The sequence below is a fragment of the Nerophis lumbriciformis genome, linkage group LG16, assembly GCF_033978685.3.
Source record: "Nerophis lumbriciformis linkage group LG16, RoL_Nlum_v2.1, whole genome shotgun sequence".
Classification (NCBI taxonomy): domain Eukaryota; kingdom Metazoa; phylum Chordata; class Actinopteri; order Syngnathiformes; family Syngnathidae; genus Nerophis; species Nerophis lumbriciformis.
In genome coordinates this window covers 13,260,254-13,268,632 of record NC_084563.2, presented here as the reverse complement: position 1 = coordinate 13,268,632, position 8,379 = coordinate 13,260,254, and the positions used below count along the sequence as shown (strand labels likewise).

The following is an 8,379-nucleotide window of genomic DNA, read 5'->3' as shown; positions in this document are numbered from 1 at the left end:
GGTTGAAATTGGAATCGGTAATTAAGAGTCGGACAATATCGGATATCGGCAAAAGAGCCATTATCGGACATCTGTACTGTATATATTTGATATCCATCATGTCGGGAGGGGGGCGGGGCCAGTGAGGAAGGGGTCGTGAGTGGGACGTTTCCCGCCATGTGATCCAGCCCCGCCTCCCTCTCCTCCTCGCTCTCTACGTGCGTGCGGGAAGCAGCAAGGACGTCCTCCCCCTTTTTTTTTTTTTTTTTTTGTCCCTCCTCCTCCTCACATCTGCAGACGATGCGAAGGACGAGAGCCGCTAGGACAACTTCCGACTCTCTGACCGCGCGAGGCTCGCAGGTAAAAACCGACGCGTTCGACGCCGCGGCGTGGGCGTGGGAGAGGAGCTGTCCGCTCGCCGCGGTGCTGAAAGCTTCGCGGCTGTTTTGTGTGCTTTTTATTTTTTTGTCTCTCTTTTCGCCAGCTACAACGCGCGCGCACGTCCGGTGGCACGCGCGCGCGCTCACGCGTGCGTGCTTTGAAGCGACACAAAGTTTGATCCCGCGTGCACGGCGAGGGACTTTCCCGACGTGCACCTGTACGCGTGTTTGACCTGTACGCGCACGCGCAGAGGTCAACTCACAGCGCGGATTGGCGTCCACACGTGCTCGTTGTGTACTTGCGTGTCGGTTGTCGTGCTGGTGTGTAACTTAGGCGGGCAGTTGTGTGTTTTTTCAGCGCAGGTTGAAGCGTGCGCTGATTGCCTCCACACCGGGTCAGCTTGTAAGGCGCGAGTTGTGTGGGCAGACCGGTGGTGCTGTTCATGGTTGTGTGTGTGGGTGTGTGCTGGTTGTGTGTTGAACCGGAGATAGTGTGTTACCAGGTTGAGCGCAGGTGTGTTGCGTTGCAACCACTGACCTTCATTTGATTAGTGATCATCATCATCAGGGGTGTGTTCAAAATAAATACATTGATTTTCAGATTAATCACGGTTTCTAATCAAATAAATGGTAAAAAATGGTAAATGGGTTATACTTTTATAGCACTTTTCTACCTTGAATAGTGTCAAAGCGCTTTGACACTATTTCCACATTCACACGCACACACATTCTTGTAGTTGGTACCTTCTTGAGACCTCCAAAAAAATGCCTACCTTTTTAAATTAACCAAAAATCCTGATTTTGGAGCAATGTTCACGGACTCTAGTATTTGCCTCTATATTAGATGCAATGGTTTTCTGTATTGGGACCATGATTTATGTCCTAACTTGTTCACACCTCCTCATATAGAAGCTACTTTTCCTTGTTGAAGTCTCAAGAAGGGTAGCAACACACACACACACACACACACACACACACACAGACACACACATTCTTGTATTTGTTACCTTCTTGAGACCTCTGAAAAATGCCTACCTCTTTAGGACCGCCCTTTTTAGATATATAAAGATTTGTATTTATAACAATAATATTCACATACTATGCAAATTATTTTTTATTTTTTTGTAAATGGTTTCTAATCTTCATTAATTACTTATATTACAGTATGTCTCTATATACATATTTATTTGATTAATTTTGGCCAAAGGGGGCGCATTTCAATTTCCTACACACACTTGTTATTTCATATGTTGACCAGAGGGGGAGCACTTCAAATTTTTACACACACTTGTTATTTCAAATGTTGACCAAAGTGGGAGCACTTTTAAAACCAACACCCAGTCAATTTGAAAAATCCCTCCTTTTTTTGATAGATTTCACCACCAGGGGTGCAAATGAGACATTCTCTATTAGATGCAATGGTTTTCTGTATTGGGACCATGATTTATGTCCTAACTTGTTCACACCTCCTCATATGGAAGCTACTTTTCCTTGTTGGTGTCTCAAGAAGGGTAAAAATACAAGAACGCACACACACACACACACACACACACACACACACACACACACACACACACACACACACACACACACACACACACACACATTCTTATATTTGTTACCTTCTTGAGACCGCCGGGAAATGCCTGCCTCTTTAGGACCACCCTTTCTAGGTATTTAAAGAGTTGTATTTATAACATTAATAATATTCACATACTATGCAAATATAAAAAAGGTAAGCTTTTATTTTAATTTTTTTTTGTAAATGGTTTCTAATCATCATTTACTTATATTACAGTATGTCTCTATATGCATATTTATTTGATTAATTTTGGCCAGAGGGGGAGCACTCAAAATTTTTACACACACTTGTTATTTCATACGTTGACCAAAGGGGGAGCACTTTTAAAACCGACACACAGTCAATTTGAAATATCCCTCCTTTTTTTGATAGATTTCACCACCAGGGGTGCAAATGAGACATTCTCTATTTGGGGCGGCATAGCGGCCATGCCAGCAACTTGAGGGTTCCAGGTTCGATTTCGGCTTCCGCCATCCTAGTCACTGCCATTGTGTCCTTGGGCAAGACACTTTACCCACCTGCTCCCAGTGCCACCCACACTGGTTTAAATGTAACTCAGATATTGGGTTTCACTATGTAAAGCGCTTTGAGTCACTAGAGAGAAAAGCACTATATAAATATAATTCACTTCACTAAATAAATACAATTCACTACATTCTCTATTAGATGCAATGGTTTTCCGTACCATGATTTATGTCCTAACTTGTTCACACCTCATATGGAAGCTACTTTTCCTTGTTGATGTCTCAAGAAGGGTAGAAATACAAGAACACACACTCACACACGGCAGCACAGTGGGGGAGGGGTTAGTGCGTCTACCACACAATACGAAGGTCCTGTGTTCGATCCTGCGCTGGGGATCTTTCTGTGTGGAGTTTGCATGTTCTCCCCGTGACTGCGTGGGTTCCCTACCGGTAACTCCGGCTTCCTCCCACCTCCAAAGACATGCACCTGGGGATAGGTTGATTGGCAACACTAAATTGGCCCTAGTGTGAATATAGGCGACTTGTCCAGGGTGTACTCCGCCTTCCGCCCGAATGCCGCTGAGATAGGCTCCAGCACCCCCCGCCACCCTGAAAGGGACAAGCGGTAGTAAATGGATGGATGGGTTATACTTGTATAGTGCTTTTCTATACCTTGAAGGCACTCAAAGCGCTTTGACACTATTTCCACACACACACACGTACGTATTTGTTACCTTCTTGAGACCTCTGAAAAATGCCTACCTCTTTTAAGACCACCCTTTCTAGATATATAAAGACTTGTATTTACAACATTAATAATATATACATACTATGCCAATATAAAAAAGGTAAGCTTTTTTTTTTTTTTTTAAATGGTCTTTAATCTTCATGATTTACTTATATTACAGTTTGTCTCTAAATACATGTTTATTTTTATTTTTTAAATTAATTTTGGCCAAACGGGGCGCATTTCAATTTATTACACACACTTGTTATTTCATATGTTGACCAGAGAGAGGGGTAGCACTTTTAAAACTGAGACACAGTCAATTTGAAAAATCCCTCCTTTTTGGGACCACCCTCATTTTGATAGATTTCACCACCAGGGGTGCAAATGAGACATTCTCTATTAGATGCAATGGTTTTCCGTATTGGGACCATGATTTATGTCCTAACTTGTTCACACCTCATATGGAAGCTACTTTTCCTTGTTGGTGTCTCAAGAAGCGCAGAAATACAACACACACACAACTTGTATTTGTTACCTTCTTGAGACCTCCGAAATATGCCAACCTCTTTAGGACCACCCTTTCTAGATATATAAAGATTCACATTAACATAAATATATACATACTATGAAAATGTAAACTTTTAGTAATTTTTTTTTTTTAATGTTTTTTAATCTTCATTATTTACTTATATTACAATATGTCTCTATATACATATTTAAAAAAAATTGTTTTAATTAATTTTGGCCAAAGGGGGCGCATTTCAATTTTTTACACACAATTATTATTTCATATGTTGACCAGAGGGGGAGCACTACAGTCAATTTGAAAAATCCCTCCTTTTGGAACCAACCTCATTTTGATAGATTTCACCACCAGGGGTGCAAATGAGACATTTTCTATTAGATGCAATGGTTTTCTGTATTGGGACCATGATTTATGTCCGAACTTGTTCACACCTCCTCATATGGAAGCTACTTTTCCTCGATGTTTCAAGAAGCGTAGAAATACAACACACACACACACACCATCTTGTATTTGTTACTTTCTTGAGGTCTCTGAAAAATGCCTACCTCTTTAGGACCACCCTTTCTAGATATATAAAGATTTGTATTTATAACAATAATATATACAAACTATGTAAATATAAAAAAGCTTGTTGTGAAAAATGAGTTGGAATTTCACAAGAAAAAGGTCACAATTTCACAAGAAAAACTTACTGGCAGTATTATAATAAGTTGTCATTTTACTCAATGCAAGTCAAAATGTTACAAGAAAAACTGAACATTTGTGCAATATTATGATAAAAGTTGGAATTTTACTCAACAGTCGCAATTTTACAAGAAAAGCTTAACATTTTGGCAATTTTATGAAAAGAGTCGTAATTTTACTTGACAAAAGTCACAATTTTGTAAGAAAATTGTAAAATGTTGGCAATATCATAGTAACCGGAACTTCACTTGGCAAAATTGAAAAAAGTCATAATTTTACTCAAAAAAATGTCGCTGTTTTAAAAGAAAAAAAAATTTGGCAATATTGTGATAAAATATTTCACCACTAGGGGTGCAAATGAGATCTCTATTTTTGTTTTTTTGTAATGTGCTTAAGGCCGATGACAAGAGTCACGGACCACAGATAGCCCCTGTGCCGCACTTTGGGCAACCCAGCTTTAGCAGCTAACTTAATGGCCCCTATAGTCTTAGTACCGTAGTGTATTTGTTCATCCTATGGTCACATATGGGACGCGGGTTGTCTTACGTCAGCACCAGAAGTCGTAAAATCATGAATAGGGAAGTCCTTTAGCTGCAGTCTTGTTTGATCATATATTGCTGCCTTTGCACCTGTCAATGTTTACTTTTGTATGCACATTAAATCAACCAAAAATCCTGACTTTGGAGCAATGTTCACAGACTCTAGTATGTGGCTCTCTATTAGATGCAATGGTTTTCTGTATTGGGACCATGATTTATGTCCTAATTTGTTGATGTCTCAAGAAGGGTAGAAATACAACTCACACACACACACACGGCGTGAGCTGCCATGCAAGGCCCTAACCACGACCCATCAGGAGCAAGGGTGAAGTGTCTTGCTCAAGGATACAACGGGCATGACTAGGGTGGTAGAAGCCGGGGATCCAACCAGGAACCCTCAGGTTGCTGGCACGGCCGCTCCCCAACTCCACCACGCCGTAAAAATGTTATTTTGAATCGCTTTTGTTTTGTTTTTCCAATCTGTCTTGTCCAGCCACTCAGAACAAATATTGTTGATGAAGATCAGGGGGTGTCAAAGTCAAGGCCCGTGGGCCAGCTGCAGCCCGCGAATAAATGATCTATGGCCCCCGGGATGATATTTGATCAGTATTAGAACTGGCCGCCTGCTGCCGCTTTGCACGCACCAATACTCCTCAGTGTTGGCGCTAGGAATTTTCAAAATGGTTCAATAAGACAAAAATGGGGTCCCACAGTACATTTTTGGGGTCCCAGTTTTTTGTAACCGTTTGGAAAAAAAGATAAATGTATGCACTATCCTGTTATATCTCACATTCTGTATTGTGTTTTGGAAAAAGGTTGTCATAAACGTTAATTCATTAAAAAACAATTTTATGCATTTGTAAATGTATTCAGTTCCTTTAATATAGAAATGTATCAGTTTATCTATTTTATGGAGGAATGTAGTTAATCATAGAACTGGCACCCAATTTGAATAAAAAGATAAGATTTTGAGTCGAGAGTCGATTCTGAATGGAATAGTTACCCCAAGAATCGAATCAAATCGTGTGGTGCCCAAAGATTCATAGCCCTAATAATTATTATTCATGAGCGAATGTCACTTTTAATATAGCACATCATTAGTCGTTTTTGCAAGGGCTGTCTCCGTAGAGTGATTTGCCCTGAAACCGGACTTAAAGGGTTCACAATGATTGTTAGAGGCAAAGTGTTTAGCTCAGGGGTGTCAAAACCCTGTTAGATGGGGGGGGGCCACATGGAGAAAAATCTACTCCCAAGTGGGCCGGACTGGTAAAATCCCGGCACGACAACTTCAAATTGATTTGTTTAAAAATAGAAGCACATTCTAAAAATGTACAAATCATGTTGGTTGTTTTTTTTTACACTTACATGTTGCGGTTAATAGTATTTTCTTTGTCGTTACTTATACTCTCTGAACAAATTATGTAATGTTCACCTACTCAGTGACCTAGTGGTTAGAGTGTCCACTCTGAGATTGGTAGGTTGTGAGTTCAAACCCCGGTCGAGTCATACCAAAGACTATAAAAATGGGACACATTACCTCCCTGCTTGGCACCCAGCATCAAGGGTTGGAATTGGGGGTTAAATCACCAAAAATGATTCCCGGGCACGGCCACTGCTCCCCTCACCTCCCAGGTGTGTGACAATCATTGGAACTTTAACTTTATCAGTCAACTCATTGGTGTTAATTTTCAATCTATCAAGATAAAAACAATATCAAAATCAAATTACAGGATGTTATTTATGTAGTTTGCTAATTTTCCTCGACTGGTGCACTAACATGTGGTTAATTTTTTTAACATATGCAGCATCATCTAGAAAGATAGAAAGAATTGCTATTGTGACACCTAGTGGACACATTTAGAACAGCAGTTTCTTTCATTCAAAAATTTCGGCTCATTTTTATACTTAGCAAAATTAACCCGCGGGCCGGATAAAACCTGCTCGCGGGTGTCACACCCCGCCTCGGGTGAAGGTAATGTAACCTTTGCAAACCAGACTTTCAAAGATGGCAAGGCACACAGTTGGTAACAGTCTACAAACATTTATTGAAATCCCAAAAGTGCCAAAAGGTGAACAGGAAGAAACAAAGCACCCACAATCTGTAACAGTAATAGAGGCAATATTAGTATCGTATATTATATATAGTACATTTATATTCTAAATAAATTTCAACGTTACATGCGTTAAATATGCTTATTTTGATGAAGTATATAGGCCTATTAAAAATAATCAAAAGGTAAACCATCCATTATAACAAAATACATGTATTCATTAGTGATGGGTCCGGCAACACCGATGCATCGGCGCATGCGTCGAGCTCATAGAGCGAAACCCTGTGTCGGTGCGCGTACCGCTTTTAGAAAGTCACGTGACCAATCATGAGCTGTTTTGGTCACGTGACCGATACGCGAACTGTGTCGCACTGACGCCTCCTCTGTGCCCTGTGAGCGGGTCTTTTCTACAGCCAGAGAAATAATAACTAAGAAGAGAAATCGTCTAAAATGTAATACGTCGGAAAAACTTTTTTTTTTTTTTTTAATAAAAATGTGTAAAAAAATAAAATTAAAAAAATTCCCAGTCCACAATCATCCACAACACGTTCTCTTAGATTTCCATGTTATGATACATGTTCACATTATTTATTGACTGTATCTAAAAAAGATAAAAATATATTTTTATTTAAATGAAGATATGAAATAATCCTAAATGAAATACGATGACTTGGTTTATATTATTGTATATACTAGGGCAGGGGTCACCAATGCGGTGCCCGCGGGCAACAGGTAGCCCGTAAGGACCAGATGAGTTGCCCGCTTGCCTGTTCTAAAAATAGCTCAAATAGCAGCACTTACCAGTGAGCTGCCTCTATTTTTTAAATTGTATTTATTTACTAGCAAGCTGGTCTCGCTTTGCTCGACATTTTTAATTCTAAAAGAGACAAAACTCAAATAGAATTTGAAAATCCAAGAAAATATTTTAAAGACTTGGTCTTCACTTGGAATAAGCGGTAGAAGATGGATGGATGGGTCTTCACTTGTTTAAATAAATTCATTTATTTTTTACTTTGCTTCTTATTACTTTTAGAAATACAATTTTAGAGAAAAAATACAACCTTAAAAATGATTTTAGGATTTTTAAACAAATATTCCTTTTTACCTTTTAAATTTCTTCCTCTTCTTTCCTGACAATTTAAATCAATGTTCAAGTAATTTTTTTATTTTTTTTTTATTGTAAAGAATAATAAATATTTTAGCTTCTGGTTTTTCGACGAAGAATATTTGTGAAATATTTCTTCAAACTTACTATGATTAAAATTTAAAAAAAATATTCTGGCAAATCTAGAAAATCTGTAGAATCAAATTTAAATCCTATTTCAAAGTATTTTGAATTTCTTTTAAAATTGTTGTTCTGGAAAATCTAGAAGAAATACTGATTTGTCTTTGTTAGAAATATAGCTTGGTCCAATTTGTTAAATATTCTAACAAAGTGCAGATT

The 8,379-nt window shown here is 38.9% G+C and overlaps 1 protein-coding gene across 1 annotated transcript in view; it reads left to right on the top strand.

Moving 5' to 3' along the window:
- Window positions 1–210: 210 nt before the first annotated feature.
- The window catches only part of LOC133616998 (complexin-2-like), a 148,002-nt gene continuing 139,833 nt past the window's right edge, over window positions 211–8,379 (top strand). Inside the window, exon 1 of the mRNA XM_061976636.1 lies at window positions 211–339. The gene's annotated coding sequence lies outside the window, so the exon portion shown is untranslated. The remainder of the gene's footprint in view (window positions 340–8,379) is intronic.